The 15,847-nt window shown below is 61.0% G+C and overlaps 1 protein-coding gene across 2 annotated transcripts in view; it reads left to right on the top strand.

Annotated features, from left to right (window-relative positions):
- STUM (stum, mechanosensory transduction mediator homolog) overlaps positions 1-15,847 on the top strand; it is a 60,106-nt gene that overhangs the window by 24,287 nt on the left and 19,972 nt on the right. The window lies entirely within an intron of this gene.

The following is a 15,847-nucleotide window of genomic DNA, read 5'->3' as shown; positions in this document are numbered from 1 at the left end:
TAATGCACGCGGAACTCTCGGAGGTGCCCGCTGAGCGTCTTTCCGGTAGGAGCATGAGGACCCCAGCGCTACTGGCTTAAACCGAAGAGGGACGGGCGCCCGCGGGGCTCAGGCGGTTGAGCGTCCAACTCGGGCTCAGGTCACGATCTCGCGGTTCTTGAGTTCGAGCCCCGCGTCGGGCTCTGCGCTGACAGCTCGGAACCTGGAGCCTGCTCAGATTCTGCGTCTCCCTCTCTCTCTGCTCCTCTCCTGCTCATGCTCTGTCTCTCTCTGTCTCTCAAAAATAAATAAATGTTGGAAAAAAAAAAAAAGACAAGGGAATGTATTGCTTCACTGATCTGCTGGATTTCAGGTCTTGCTGGATCCAGGCGCTCAGAGATGTCCTCAGGACTCAGTTTCTCTTCCCAGCTCTTGACCCTACTTTCAGTCCCGTATGTGGTTTGAGTTCCCTGTACGTGGTGGCTCCCAGGTGCTCCGTGGTGACTCTGTCTTTTAAATGAGCAATCCCAGTGAAAAGAGGGCTTCCCCCCTTTCCCCCCACCCCCCGCCCCATTGGTTCAGCGAAACTGCTGACACTGACCTGGCTTTGGTCCTCAGCCCATCTCTGAGCCGGTCACTGTGGCCCAGGGACCGAAGTGCCCACCTTAGGAGTTGGAGAGAAGTAACAGATGACCAGACAGGGCAGGGGGTTGTGGTGGCATCACAGAATGCACATCTCGGGGAGCCAAGGGTGCCGATGTCCCTGTTAGCGGCTCTCAGAGAGGAGAGAGCAGAGCACAGCAGAGGGACGAGGTGACTGTCCCGCAGGCCTGGAATGGGAACACGGTATTGGACAGACTGTCCGTCCCTGACACACCCAGGGCACCACTGAAGAGTTTCCTTGGGGACTTACGTCGGGTAACAGACCTGGGCCCGTGAGCCTGGTTCCTGGCCACCGGCCTTCGCTGTGTGTGAGCAGCTGGTGCCGTTCTGAGGGAGGAGGGGTGGGACTCCTTGTGGAGGAATCTCAGCGTCCCCAGGGCTGCGGCCGGGCCCCAGAAGGGGGTGCGAGTGAGCGAGCCAGAGGAATGGAACAGGGCACCGGCCAGGGCTCAGGGGCCCAGGGCGGAGGGTCTCACAGCCCCCCAGGGAAAGGCGTGTCCAGCACTCACGGGGGACGAGCAGAGAGAGCAGGTGTGGACCACTGCCCCGTCCCCATCCTCAGTTACGAGACTGGGTGACCCCGGTATCATGGTGAAGGGCAGGGGTCCGGGTCCCACGCCTGGAGGCCCCGCTGGCCGTGTGTCCAGCTCCGTGGCGGGAGCCCTGCGTGTATTCGCTCCCTCGTTCGCCACACCAGCCCGTTGCCGCGGACTGAACTGTGTCTCCATCAGGGTCGCATGTTGACGCCTTAGCCTTCCGTGTGTCTGTGTCTGGAGACGAGGCTTTTAGGAGGTAGGGTTACGGGAGGTCAGAAGTACGGGGCTCTGCCGCGATGGGGTCGGCGCCCCGGGCAGAAGAGACCGCAGACGGCTCGCTCGCTCCCTCGCTCTGCCAGATGGGAGCCCACGGAGAAGGCGTCTACCAGGCCAGATGAGAGCTCCCCCCAGACAGCGCACCGGCTGGCGCCTCGATCGCGGGCTTTCAGCTTCCAGAACCGTGAGATATGAATGGCTGCTGTTTAACGGGCCCGTCTGGTGCCCCGTGAAGCAGGTGCCGGTGACGTCAGCCCCGTCGTGCGGAAGGAGGACCGGAGATGCCGAGCCCCCGATCGACCCGCTCCGGGTCAGAGGGGGGCAGAGCCAGGTCGACACGGACGCCTTGTTCCCTTGCAAGCGGCATCCGCTCTCGGGCTTTGAGGCCCGAACGAGGCAGAGCACGTGACCAGGCCCAGCACCGAGCCAGCCCGCGGTGGCAGTGAGCACGGTCGCTCTGCTCTCCTGGGCACCTGAGGACGTGGGCACGAAGCAAGGGGGCCGCGGTTGGGACCACCCCCAGTGGGGTGCCGAGGGCTCCTGGAAAGACGGGCAGCGGGGGGGGGGGGGTGGCCGGGTGGGTGACGTTGAGAGGCAGGCAGGACGCTGGAGAGCAGGTCCCCAAGCCCGGCGGGTGGACCAGGCTGGGGTCTGGGGGTGGGGAGCTCAGGGGAAGCGTCCAGGGGACGGCAGGGACGGTGGGGGGCGGTGAATGGGCCAGCCTCCGCCTACACCGTGGCCGCCGGGGAAAACGTGGGGGTGCCCCCGGGAGGCCGGCAGGGGACAGGACGTCCCGGGGCCACCTCCGAGAGGAAGAAACGGCAGCGGTGTTTCAGCCCCGCTTTCGGCGGCCTGGAGCCTGCGGTGGCTGGTTTCCACTCCCAGAACATCAAAGGGAACCACGCTCCGCACACAAATTCAACCTGTCACGCTGCAGAGTCTTCTTGCCCTAATAGGAAATGTCTGCTGGTGAGCGGCTCCCCAGGGCCTGCCTTGGCGCCCGGCCGGGGGCCGAGTCCTGCCCGCCCGGCTCCAGAATGTACTGCCCGGGGTTGCAGGGCCCCAGATTCGTCTGCCTGCACCTGATGAGCTCTGCCTCGAGAAGCCCGTCCGTCGGCTGTCACCGCGGCCCCGTGAGTCCCTGCTGAGCTCAGTAATCGGACGGTGGCCAGGAGGAGCTGGCGTTTCCCAGCGGCTCCCTGGCAGGTGGATGGATGGCTCGTCCCTCCTCCGGGGCTCAGAAGGACCTCGTTAAAGCGGGTGACACACCGTCTCCTGGAGCTGCTGGCCGGCGTGGCTGCAGAAGCCGCGTTAGAGGGACGGTGCCACGAGTGCGCGTTCTGGGCTTCCCAGCTGGGGTGCCCCTCGACGGCCGGGCGCCCCGATTTGGCGTGCACACCCCACGGCCCCTACGCATTGGGCCTCTCTGATCAGGTTGGCGTTCGGGGAAGAAGAAGGGATTCCGGATCCCGTCGTGGGGAGATCCCGCGTGAGCAAGGCTCCCCAGGGCTGCTGAGGGCAGCGTGTGCGTCCCGGGGCCAGAGTGGGGTTGCCACGATCTGGCGAGTCCGCGGATGTCCCCGAAGGGTGCTTTTCGTACCGTGGTCAAATCTACGTGACGTGAAACTTACCGTTCTCGACATTCTTCAGCGTGCGGCTCAGCGGGGTTAAGCACATGCACAGCGTTGTGCGACCACCGCCATCCATTCCGGAACTTTCTCTCCCATACAGGGGCTCTAGAATGGTTAAGCAGCAGCTGTCCGTTCTCTCCTCCCTGTCCCGTGGCAACCACATTCCCCTTTCTGTGTCTGTGATTCTGACTCCTCTGGGCTCTTCCTCAAGTGCAGTCACACGGCGGTGAATTTTTTTCTGACCTGGTCTTCACACACGTGGTAGCACGCGTCAGAATTTCTTTCCTTGTTAAGGCTGAAGAGTATTGTGTCGCATCCCTTCATCTGTTGATGGCCGTTTGGGCGTCTTTAAAATGAAGTGGCCGGGGGCACCTGGGGGGCTCCGTCGGCTGAGCATCCGACTCTTGGTTTCAGCTCAGGTCGCGATCTCACGGTTTGTGGGTTCGAGGCCCGCTTCGCGTTCTGCGCTGATAGCTCGGAGCCTGCTTGGGATTCTCTCTCTTTCTCTCTCTCTCTCTCTCTCGCTCTCTGCCCCTCCCCCACTTGCGCACGCTCTCTGTCTCTCTCAAAATAAATATTTAAAAAAGGATCTGAAAGTATTTAAAAAAAAAAAATGCAACAGCTGTTCTCAGGGCCTCCAGATACCCAGCTGGGACATCTCAGTGCGGTGGCTCCAGGGTTGACTTGGAACATCTGGTTGCCTGGGAGGGGGGTGCCCAGAGGAGAGAGAGGGGAGCCCCACCCTGGTAAGCAGCCTGGGTGGCGGGAGCCAGATTGAAGGTCGACATCTTCCCCAACCCAGACGGCTCGTCCACACCGGTCTTGTCACCCTACCCCTCTCGTGGGTGACCGGTGTGGACGTGGGACAGGTGACCTGGTTGTCATTCATCAGGGACGTGTCTGTTCCCTGCCTTCCTGACATCGTCACGTCTGGATCGAGGCTCCCGGAACGGCTGCAGCCATCTGGGGACCAGCCCGAAGGTGAGGCCGTCTATAGGAGAGGCAGCACAGAGACACGGAAACAGCCCGGGCCCTCGGTGACAGTGGCACTGCTCAGCGAGCCCAGTTCCGAGCTGCCGGTCATAATGCCTCGTGCCAGGTAAGCTCGTGTGGCTTGCTTTTGTGTCCCGTCCAGCCAGAGCATCCTAAGAGATCTCATCCCTGAGTAGCTAGATTCCTTGGCTGGATCCTTCCGTGAGTTATCTTTGGAAAGAGTGCGTAAGAACAGGGGCAACTCACCAGCCGCGATGTTGACCTACACCCGCCAGTAAGTGTAAATATAGATAAAATGGAACAAATGACCCTTTTTTTGGTTGGTTCATCAGCCAGTCGCTACGTATACACTCCCATATCGCCAGGACCTCGGTGGGCGTAGATGGCATCCCACCCGGGTTTACAGCGTGAACGCCAGATGCCTCTCTCTCCCTGCACCTTCTCAAGCCTCGTGGAGGTGGCCCGGGGCACGTCAGCAGGTGACGTGCTGAGTCTGGCAGCACAGGGGAGGCCTGACTCCGTGCTGACCCCCCCTCCAGGCCTCCTGGGCGCCCATCCCCACCGCTGATGCGCCAGGAAAGGCACGAAAGAGAACAGAACTGCCTTTGAACACCGTTACCTTTGAAGGGGTGACTCAGGCATGAAATCCGCTCCCGTTTACGAGATGCACATTTATGGAGATGCTCTTGTCCTGAGTGTTCTTGGCCCCGGCCGAGGCCGCTGTTGGCTCAGAGCAAGCCGAGCACCCTCCGGGGATCCGCTGTCAGGATCAGCAGCGCCTTCTTTTGAGAATTCTAGATTGTTCCAGAATGCATCCAAGGAGGGGGAAACTCACTTCTGGAAACGGCCGAAGATGTTTGCAGCCGAGCGAGGTGACCGCGGTGGCGATCGAGCCGCGTCATCTGACTTCTGTGGATGGAGAGCCTCGACCCAGACCCGCGTCTGAATCCCGACGTGGGTCCTGGGGCTGCTGTGCGGGGTTCGGGTTCTGATCGAGCAAGTGTGAACAGGAAGCAGGTCAGAGAGGGAATCTGCCTACGGTGGGGCCCCTTGTCGATGTGAGGGGCAGGTCACAGAGTTGTTTCTGACCTCTCCCTGGGGGCGGGGTTGTGGCTTGGTCCCCAGACCCTTTGGGGACCTTCCCCCTGATTTGTGTGTGGGTCTGTTTGTGATGCTCTGGAACATAAAGTCCTTACGCTGTTCATAGTCCCTTCTCTGCACGGCTTTTGGGTCTCGTCAGGCTTCTGTCCCTCTCCTGCCCCCTCCCCAGACCCTGCCAGGCCTGTGGGAGGGAGAGGAACCTACTCACTGACCTGCACGGCCACGTTCACGGTCAGAAGGCAAAGTGATGCCCAGCCCAGCATCCCCCTCACTGAATTTTGCTGGTGCCAGGAGTAATGACATCTGTGATAACCGTCCCAGGAGGCGGTGCTCAGGAGGGCGGGTGATGGTGGGGGTGCCTGGGTGGCTCAGTCCGTTGAACATCAGTCTTGATTTCGGCTCAGGTCACCGTCTCACGGTTCATGACAGGTCGAGCCCCAGCCGGGCTCCGTGCTGACAGCGTGGAACCTGCTCGGGATTCTCTCTCTCCCTCTCTCTCTGCCGCTCCCCCTGCTCATGCTCTCTCTCTCAAAATGAATAAATAAACTTTAAAACAAAATCTAGCTAAGAAATACAGGAGGGGGAGTGATGGCCGAGGTCCTGGGTGGCAGGGGCCCGAGGCGGTCTGGAGGCCAGGATCACGGCTCCACGTCCCTTTACCGTGCGGCCTTTCCTAAGCAGCCCTGAGGTTGGAGGGTGTGCAGGGAGTCTGCCTGTCTCGGTGGGACCCAGCCCGTCCCTCGCCTGCAGGGACCAGGAGGGGCCGATCAGTCTCCTTGGCTTCTCAGCTGGGATGGTCCGCGAGGGCACCGGTGCCCTGTGCTGTCCAACCCCCCACCCGTCCTCTTCCGCTCAGGGCAACGCGGAGAGGTGGACATGATTGCTGCCATTCTCAGGGGAGCAAACCGAGGCACAGGATGGTTAAGTGACCCGTCCAGAGTCACACAGGACGCTGATGAGTGGCAGGGTTGGGGCTCAACCCCAAGCAGCCTGTGTTCAGAGTCGGTATCCTTTTCTTCTTTAATTTTTTTTTTTAATGTTTATTTCTTTATTTTTGAGAGAGAAAGACAGAGAGAGAGACCGAGCACAAGCAGGGGAGGGGGGCAGAGAGAGAGGGAGACACCGAATCTGAAGCAAGTTCCAGGCTCTGATCTGTCAGCACAGAGCCCGACACGGGGCTCGAACCCAAGAGCTGTGAGATTGTGAGCTGAGCCGAAGTCGGATGCTTAACCGGCTGAGCCACCCGGTCACCCCTCTTTTTTTTTTAATGTTTATATTTACCTTGAGAGACAGAGAGCGAGCAGGGGAGGGCAGAGAAAGAGAGAATCCCAAGCTGGCTCCGTGCTGTCAGCACAGAGCCCGACGCGGGGCTCGAACCCACGAACCGTGAGATCGTGACCTGAGCTGAAACCAAGAGTCGGACGCTCAGCCGACGGAGCCCCCCAGGGCACCCCCGCCCTCGGCTGCACGGCCTCAAGGGGCTCATGGCTTGTGCAGAGGACGAGGCGTAAGCTCTTGGGGCCCCCTCCCACCCGGCACTTGTCCTCACATGGGTGACACGCAGCGATTCGAGTCAATTCAGATTCCTCAGGGACTTGTAGCTGGTGCTCGTGGGCCCGCCGTCCTGCCACCCCACTGGCGAGCCCCTTTCTGAGCCGGCCTGGCCTGGTCCCTCGGCCTACCCCCTGCAGCCTCGTTGGCCCCAGCGCCTCCAGCCTCCCCTTGGAAGCTGCCGTCCCGGGGGTCCTGCCCACAGCTCCGCGGTGGCGAGGCCGGCACTGGGATGGCCGCGTGGCCCCGCGCCGGTGGAGGTCGAGTCCGGGCCGCCCGGATTCGCGGAGGGAAGGCCTCTGTCATCAGGACAGCCGGTTGTAATTCTCCGTCCTTTCCTGACAGAAGTTTCCGGGCGGGAAGAGGGGTTCTCAAATCCGTTCTGTTCTTTGCCCCTTTAGGAAACGAGCAAGGGGGCCTTGGGGGTCCGTGGGAAGCTGGACTGAGTTTGTTGGGCTGTTGTTTTCCGGAAAGGCGTCCTCCAGCCCCAGGGTAAGGGGTCCCGGCAGAAGCCCCAGTGCCCAGCCTCTCCTTCCCCTTTGCTGGCGGCCACGGGTTTGTGCAGACGGGCGTGTGCTGGTGTCTCAGTCAGCTTTGCTGTGTAACAACCACCCCCCCTCCCAAGCTTCGTGGCCTAAAACAACAGCCGTTTATTTAGTCCGCATGCTGCGGGTTGCGATTTGGGCTCAGCCAGGGTGGCCTCCTCCTCCTCCAGCAAGGCTGCCCGGACTTGTCGCGTGGTGGCCGGACAGAGGGCGAGAGCGGGTGGAGGCCCGCGTGGCCCCGGTGGCATCGGCTCGGAGCGTGCCGCTTCCGCCACGTTACGTCTGCCCGCGAAAGTCACGGTCAGCCCGGATTCCAAGAGCGGGGAAGCAGACCCCGTCCTGTAACGAGAGGCCGTGCGGAGTCGCGTGTCGAAGGGCATGGGCGCAGGGAGAGTTCTCCAGAACCGGGGCCACTTGTGCAGTCGGCTCCACTGGCTGAGGCGCCTTTTGTCCTGGGTCTTGTCTGTTCAAAGGGGGAGTAAAGACGAGGTTGCTGCGGCCACCGGGCAGGGCCACGCAGTGACACAGTGACGTCTCCTGAGTGCTCCGTACCCCGCAGATTTGTAGTCCTAATCCCGGGGCCGCTGGTCCCCATGGCATTGGCGATTGACAGGTGCACAGGTCAGCCCAGAAGACAGCGTAAAGCCGGTCTCTGTTTTCCCACCTCGGTGGCTTATTAGTCTGTCCCTGTGCACCTAGAAGGGTCCTCGGGGAGCCCCTCCCCTGCCTCCCCACGGCCTCTAGGTCTGCTGCAGTCCTGCTCTGCGCCCCCCCCCCCCAGCCAGCCACCGTCCCTCGAGGGGATGAGGTTCTGTGTCCAGGAGGCACAGAAGTCGTAGTGGCCCAGCCCCTCTTGTCCAGGCCGCTGGTTCCAGTTGCGAGGGCTGGAGCCCATCTAGATGGTACGTGGTGGTTCCTCGGGGTTTCTAGGGACTGGAGTCCTTCCCTGGCTTCTAAACAGGAACCCTTGGCGTCCTCCCCCGCCCCGGCAGGTGAGCTCAGACCGTCTGTTTAGCTGAGAGCCTCGCTTTGTCTGGTTAAGTGGGAAGGACGCCCTTGGATGGGGGCCGCGTCCCAGAGCCCTTCCTGGAAGTTCGGGGGCTTTTGTCACGGCAGCAGGACAGTCACACGGCATCCTTTGTTTTCTGTGTCGGGTGCCTGTGGGCTTCTGTCCCCCGGCTTGCTTGGCCGCCGTGTGGGCCTCTCTGTGGCCACTGAGATGCACTTGACAGGTGCCGGGCACTTCCGTCAAAGTGGGAAGAGAATCTCGTTTTGAAAGAAAAGCAGCGTCACACCCTGCGGTCCTTGTCCGCAAGCGTGAACACACTGTCGGATGGTCCCCTGAACAGCGCGCACACCGTGGTCCTAACTGTCCTGAAAAGACTCGCGTGTCGGGCCGCGTAGCCTTCCTGATTGCCACTTTAACGGTTGCCTCAGGCCGTGGCACGTGGATGGGCACCGGGCCTCGGGCTTCGAGAGGCTGGGACATCCTGAACCTAGCAATTAGGATACGTTTCTTTCGACGGTAGGGTGAGGGGTACCACCAGTGGCCGCAAAACGCTGTAAGAACGGGCTTCACTGGGATCGTCAAATCCCAGCGAATTCCCAGCAAATAACCTTATTCCTCAAGGTTCTGCTCTGGCATTGGCCCCTGGGAAAGACTTTTCAGGTCACCTGACCCCTCCCCCCAGCCCCGCAGTCTGGGTGGCAGCCCCCCCCCCCTCATGCTCCCACGTACCCCTTACCGAGTGCACCCTGTGTTCTCTGGTCCGCACGTCCGTGAGACGGGCTGCTGTCATTACCATGATTGCACAGGGGGAAACTGAGGCCTGGAGAAGTTACATCACTTGTCCAGACCTCGCGTCTTGTGGGTGGTCCCGCTGGGGTTCGGGCCCTTGGCCTTCTGGTGCCCGGCCACCTCTGTACCCACGACATCATCCTGCTGCCGCCCCCGTCACAGCACTGACCACATGGCCCTGCGTTCCGTGGCTTATGCGTCCGTCACTACTCTGAGGGTCTCGAGGGCCGGGACGCTTCCTCTCTGTGGGGGCACACGTGGCTTCAGCTCAGGTCTTGGCTCCCAGCAAGGGCTTCCTGGATACAAGGGGGAACAGAATGGACGAAACGAATCGTATCGATTTTAAGCAAGAGGCGGCTTCGTGCCCAGAAGTGCAGGCCTCCAGGCCCGGGCCGTGTGGTTGCGAATGTTTCCCCTGCCCTCGATGCACGTGGGAGGCTCAGCAGGCCTGCGCTGCCGGGGGCTCAGGGGCAGGATGCGGGGTGTAGCATCCTCCCGATGCCAGGGGGTGTGGCACAACTTGGGGCGCCTGGGGACCGCTCGCCCCTGGACCCCCAGCAGTGGTCCGCCAGGCTGGGAAGGTCCCCGGTGCGTGGCACGCCGGGCCCCACTCACACTTGGCGCTGGAGGCCCAGGGCATCTTGCCTCCACGGCTTGAGAGGACCGGGGCCTGTGACCCCGTTTCACCAGCCGGGGGTGAGCACACAGTAGGTGTGTCGTACCTGACAGGTGTTCCCCGGGGGCTTGAGTGGCTGAATGAGGCTCGGCCACGAGCCCTCAAGTCTCAGCGGCACCCCTGTGGATGAAAGAGCCACTGAGGCCAGTGGCCCCAGAAGAGGGTTTCAGTTTTCACTGCGTTCATCTCACAGAGGCTCCCGGCGGCTGTGACCTTGGCCCCGAGCCCCTCTGTTTCCAATCGCCGTGTCTGCCCATCCGTGGAAACTTCATCTTGTCAGGCTGCGGATCCTGAGCAGACGGAAGTGTGCCGTCCCCTCCAACACGTGTCCTCTGCTGCCCTTGCACCTGACCGGCCAGCTGTAACACCGGGCCGGCTGGAAGGCGGGGAGGACAAAGCCCAGCCCCCAGGGCCTCAGCGCCCTTGCAGCCCCTTCCTGCCCCCGCCCTCCACCCCCCAGCTCACCCTCTGGCATTTAAGCCCAGACTCTGTCGTGACGGGGCTCCGAGCTGGGGAACCCAGAATTCCATGTGGTTGAATTTCTGCTTAGGCTCAACATCCTGGGGAGATCCCGGGGTCCCCTCCAGGTCCCTACCCTCCCCCCCCCCAGATAGACCTAAAATGTTCAGTTCTGTTCGCCGTCCGTCCAGGGCAGGGAGCGTGTCGTGGATCTGGGGGGCTCGCAGAGGAGGTTTGCGGACAAGCCCGGGGAGGCCGATTCAGCACCAGGGCCACTAAAATCAATTAGCGGCTCCGGTCGACCTCGCCTCCAGCGGGGTGATCAGCCTGTCACGGTGGGGGCGCAAAGAAGGACAGAGGGAGCTGATCTCATTTTCTCTGTCCTCGAGAAGGACGCCAGATTTCTTTGTGGCAGCCCGGGGCGGGGCGGGGGGGGCTCGCTGTCCTCCTTGTTGGGAGGGAGTGGTAGCCGCTAAGGGCCGTTATCCCCAGGGTCTCACCTGTAAGCCCCCTCCTGTCCCCAAGCCGCCCCGCCCGCAGGTCCCCCAGCCGCCCTCTGTTGTGCGTGCGTCCCAGGGGAGAACAGGAGCGTGTACCCCGAGCTGGCGCTTTCTGACTCGGGGGTCGGCGGGGAGGGCGCCGGGCGCGGGCAGCAGCTGAGGCCGAGGACACCCCGTCCCTGTGGAGGGACACAGGCACCCCGGCCACCCTTCATTCCTTTTCTCCTTTGAAACCTGTGCTCGGAAAGATTTAAGTCACGATGAATTCACTTCCCCGTCTCTGAGTGGTTGAGGGGGACAGAAGGGTCGCAGGCGACAGCCTGATCACCGCACTGACGTGTTTCCAGCGTGCGACGGGCCGGGGCCCCCCATTAAGGAGCTCGTGTGCTGTCGGGGTGTGGAAAACCGTCCACAGATCCCTTCACCGCGGGTCCGACATTTACGGGTGGAAGCCACCGGCGGGTGGGTTTTCCGGAACGTGGAGCGTGGTCGGGAGCTAGAGCACTGTGTTTGCCCTGCTCTCCTGTCTCAAGCTTTTAGAGTCTCCCTCTTTGCAAGTTCCCCGTCGAGCAGTGCGTGAGGCACAGGCCGGTTGACAGAACCCAGGAGGACACAGCGTCCCCACCGACCTCCGCAGCCTCGAACCCTGGGCGACCGTCCTCCGGCTCCTGGGGACTGCCTTCACCCTGCGCGACACACACGGTCCCACTGGATGCGGTCCAGACACCCCTTCCTCTCCCGCTTCTCCTGCCGTGACCTTGCACTCTGCTCTGGGGTCACCAGATGGAAGGGTGCGAATACAGGTGGCCCAGGTCCCCCGCTTCTGTCCCCCCCCCAGAAACCAGAAGCGAGGTGTGTGCGTGAGGGAGGGACGCGCCGAGCCCTGTGGAGGCCCGGTCCCCTGGCTCACCGAGGCCGCGGGCACCTAGTTCAAGCCTCCCTGACCTTCCTTGCCAGGACTTTTGGCCCGAATCGTTTGTGAACCTGCAGGCCTTCCCTCCCGCTTCTGGGTGGGCTAAGTGACGTTAATGAGAAGCCGACAGCCAGACGAGCTGTCTTGGCCTTTCTGGGGCTGGGGCCCTGGACCGTGTTTTTGCACCCTCTCTGTTGCTTCTGATGCCCCCCGCCCCCGAGGCCTGAGAGTCGCAGCTTCTTAGGGCCGACTGTGACCTTCCATTCATCTGGTTCCGGCCGGACCAGACCGCAGTGAGGAGGGACCTCTGTCCTCGGGTGTGGTCACCCTCCCATTTACATTCCCCCGTGCTCCCCGAAGCTCAGGTTCAAGGTTGTGCCCCTGACAGGGCTGTGCACAGGCAGCCGTCCCCGGAGGGTGACGGAGAGAGAGCGTCCGGGAGCGAGCCTCGGCCGCTGACAGCAGCACGGCTCGATGACCGATGACCGCAGAGCCTGCATCCGGGATCAGACTTGCCTGACCGGCCGGCCCAGGGCTGGGGGTCACCTTTGTCAGGAGCAGTTACTTTGGAAGACAGCCCTGGCCTTCTCCGAGTTCCAAGAGGCCCTGGGACCCCGCTCCAAACCCAGCGCCCTCCGCAGCACCCAGGTGAACCTGTAGGGCTGCAGGAACAGATCATTGGCCCCCGTTCTCTGTCCCCGCGCCCTGTCCGCAGGGAGCAGAGCCGCCCCTCGTGGGGAGGACGTGCCAGTCACTTCTGGGCAGGAGCGGGGCCGGGCCCCAGGCTCCTGTCCCCTGGCTGTGCCGCAGAGGGTGACCTCCCCACCCCGGCTCCGCGTCATGGGGGGCTGATCAGAGTCTTGTGCTAGTTTCCCACCAGGGTGTGTGACGCTTTCATTCCGTATCTCTGAGGCCGCTCTCTCCTCCCCTCGGGGGAGGGTTCTTTTTTCTTTTTTCAAATTTATTTATTTTGAGAGAGAGAGAGAGAGTGAGCGCAGGGCAGGGGAGGAGAGAGAGGGAGACAGAGAATCCCAAGCGGGCTCTGCTCTATCAGCACGGAGCCCGACATCGGGCTCGATCCCACGAACCGTGAGATCGCGACCTGAGCCGAAAACCAGGAGTCAGACGCTCAACCAACTGAGCCCCCCCGGGGGGCCCCCTCAGAGAAGGGCTTTTACACCTGATTGTACGTTAGCGCCCGATGGGGCTTGTTTGTTTTCATTTTTTAAGCAAGTAATTCCTGGCTGGATCCCTGTGCCGTCGGTGGTCTGGAGGCGGGGCCCTTGACCTGCCTTTTCATGGTCAGTTAGAGGATTCTGATGGGCAGATTGGTTTGGAAACTGCTATAGACCCCTCCCCCGCGCTCCCCTCCTCATCTTATCGGGTGCCCTCACCCCTCCTTCCACCCCCCCACTCCCCACGGCCCACGACTCCCGCCCCGCCAAGCAGCGTCCTCTCAGCAGGTAAACAAGCTTACGTTTCTTGAATGTGCTTGTTGAAAGCGTGGTCCTCGCCCTTGTCCCGCAATCCCGCACCTCGTTCTCTCCCAGACCTCTGACCCCCTGCTTCCGCCTTGTCACCCTGTCAGACCTCCCCCTGCAGAGGCCACTCGTGGCCGGATGCGCCCCTGCTCCCACCCGGTCCCTGGGCCCGCAGCCCAGCATCCCGAGTCCCTGTTTACGCTCTCCCGACCATGGGTCCCCGGGTCACCTTGTAGAGCGGAAAACTGAACCCAGACCTGGCTGCGCCCTCTTCCCCTCCTTCTGTGCAGCCGCTCACTGGGTCCCGGGGACACCACCTCCTCGGGTCTTCCTGCCTTGTCCCCGCCGCCACCCTGGCTTCCCGCCTCTGACCCGTCACCGGGATCTTGGCACCCTCTCTCCTCGCAGCCTCCTGCCTCACCCCTTCTGCCCCGTTCTCCTCTCGGGGTCACAGCGTGTGCTCTGTAATTAAAACCCGACAGTATAATCAGTCCCCTGTCGAATCCCTTCCCAGCAGCTGCCAGCGGCTGGAGAGGGAAGCCAGGCCTCAGGGCCTCTCCAGTCGAACCACTGCCCCCCTGGGCCCCACTCTATTATTTTCAAATTAAATTATTATTATTTTTTTTGAGAGAGAGAGTGTGCAAGAGTGGGGAGGGGCAGAGGGAGAGAGAGAGAAAGAATCCCAAGCAGGTTCTGTGCTCAGCGCAGAGCCCGACTTGGGGCTCGATCCCACGACCCTGGGTCCAGATCAAAAGTCAGACACTCAACCGACTGAGCCACCCAGGCGCCCCTATTTTTTTTCTACTGAAGCGTGAGCCGGCCTTGTCTCCCTCGCTCCCCTGTGTGCATCCTGTGTCGCCGCTCCTTTCGAGGCACCGTGTGCCCGTGAGGGTGTGAGCTCCCGAGACGGCGGTGGGCCAAGCCCCCTCCCTCCTGGGCTCCACATTCCCTGGACCCGGCACTGGCCCACGGCTGGCGCTCAAGTGGAATAAATTAGAACTAACACGTTACCGTTGGGTACCGCTCTTTATTTAGCGGGTGAGACTCATTGAAGACAATTAACACCTCTTCGTACGGAAATGTGCTAAAGCCGTTTTTCAAACTCACTGCTGAAAAGACTAAAACGATGTTTTCATACGGTGAAGCTAGGCCCTTACCTCTAACCTTCCTGTGGCACCTGTAAGCTTATAATGGCAAAAGGGACCTATGATCGTCATTTCCTAATTAGCGAAGTTATTGGTCCCGGTTAATGATGGATTCTTTTTTTTTTTAATTTTTTTTTTCAACGTTTTTTATTTATTTTTGGGACAGAGAGAGACAGAGCATGAACGGGGGAGGGGCAGAGAGAGAGGGAGACACAGAATCGGAAACAGGCTCCAGGCTCCGAGCCATCAGCCCAGAGCGTGACGCGGGGCTCGAACTCACGGACCGCGAGATCGTGACCTGGCTGAAGTCGGACGCTTAACCGACTGCGCCACCCAGGCGCCCCAATGATGGATTCTTCATTTATCCACACGGACGCAGCTGCTGGTGACATATGTAACGTGTCGTACAAGTCAGTGTGTGCGCGCGACGCTTGTGTTTTTGCGCCCAAGAGTTATCACGAGCACGTCAACGCGGGTCAGAGGGCAGTGGCCGGGCGCCCCTCCCACACCTCACGCACGGAAGGTCGCCTCCTCTTTCAGACAAAACGTGGCGAGCCCGTCTCCTCCTGGCAGACGAGCCGGTGTCTTGGCCAGCGTTGCCGTTTCGCACCGCCCCGCGTGCCCACGGAGCGGCCGGTTCCGTGGCGGGCGGGTGGGGGTACATAGAGGCCCAGAGGCCTCTGATGGGCTTGGTGATTCTGGCCAGGTTCCCTCTGGGCAGCTGATGGACGGGTGCCTTTCGAACTCTAACAACCTCTGAGCTCAGGGACAGTTGCCTGATGCTCAAGACGTCCGTGTATACAGCAGGCTGAGCCGTATGAAATCGCTGTTCCCCGGCTATTCTTGACCCATGAACGTGGTAATCTCACGTGGTCTGGCCCAAGGAAAACAGGCCGGGAGCCTGAGGCTTGGCCGCAGCTACAGAACAGAGGGTCACAGGAATTCAGCCAGATCCCACCAAGTCCGGGCACTGTGGCCACAGGTCACAGAGACCCTCTGCTTCACGGTCTCCCATGAAGGACTCTGGCCCCGGGCAGGGTGGTGGTGGGGAGAGCTTCAAGGATATTTTGCAAATCACGAAGGATGAGGGTTCTTCACTTGTTTTTTTTTTTTATTGCGTTAAAATTCGCACAGCAAGAAATTTACCGCCCCAGCCGTTTTTAGCACACAGTCCAGTGGGATTAGGAGAGCTCGTAATTGTTCCCTAGCCACCACTGCCACCCGTCCCCAGAACTTTTGTTGTTCTGCAAAACTGAAACTCTGTCCTCATTAAACACTAAGCCCCCTTCTCCTCTCCCCCAGGCCCTGGCCATCACCATCCTATTTTCTGTCTCTAGGAGTTTGAGCGTTCTGGTCACATAAGTGGGGGTCACACAGTCCTTGTCCTTCTGTGACTGGCTTATTTCACTCTGCATGACCTCCTCCAGGTTCATCCATGTCGTAGCAGGGGTCAGGTTTCATTCCCTTTTTAAGGATGAATGACATTCCAGTGTATTACGCACCACAGTTTGCTTATCTATTCATCTACCTGTAGACACTTGGGGCAGTCACGTGTTTAAAAAAAATTTTTTTTTAATGTGTATTTTTGAGAGAGAGACAG

Source organism: Panthera pardus, unplaced genomic scaffold (assembly GCF_024362965.1).
Source record: "Panthera pardus isolate Hobbes unplaced genomic scaffold, ASM2436296v1 HiC_scaffold_21, whole genome shotgun sequence".
Taxonomy (NCBI): domain Eukaryota; kingdom Metazoa; phylum Chordata; class Mammalia; order Carnivora; family Felidae; genus Panthera; species Panthera pardus.
Note: the sequence above shows the minus strand (reverse complement) of the source record. Positions and strands in the feature narration are given on the sequence as shown.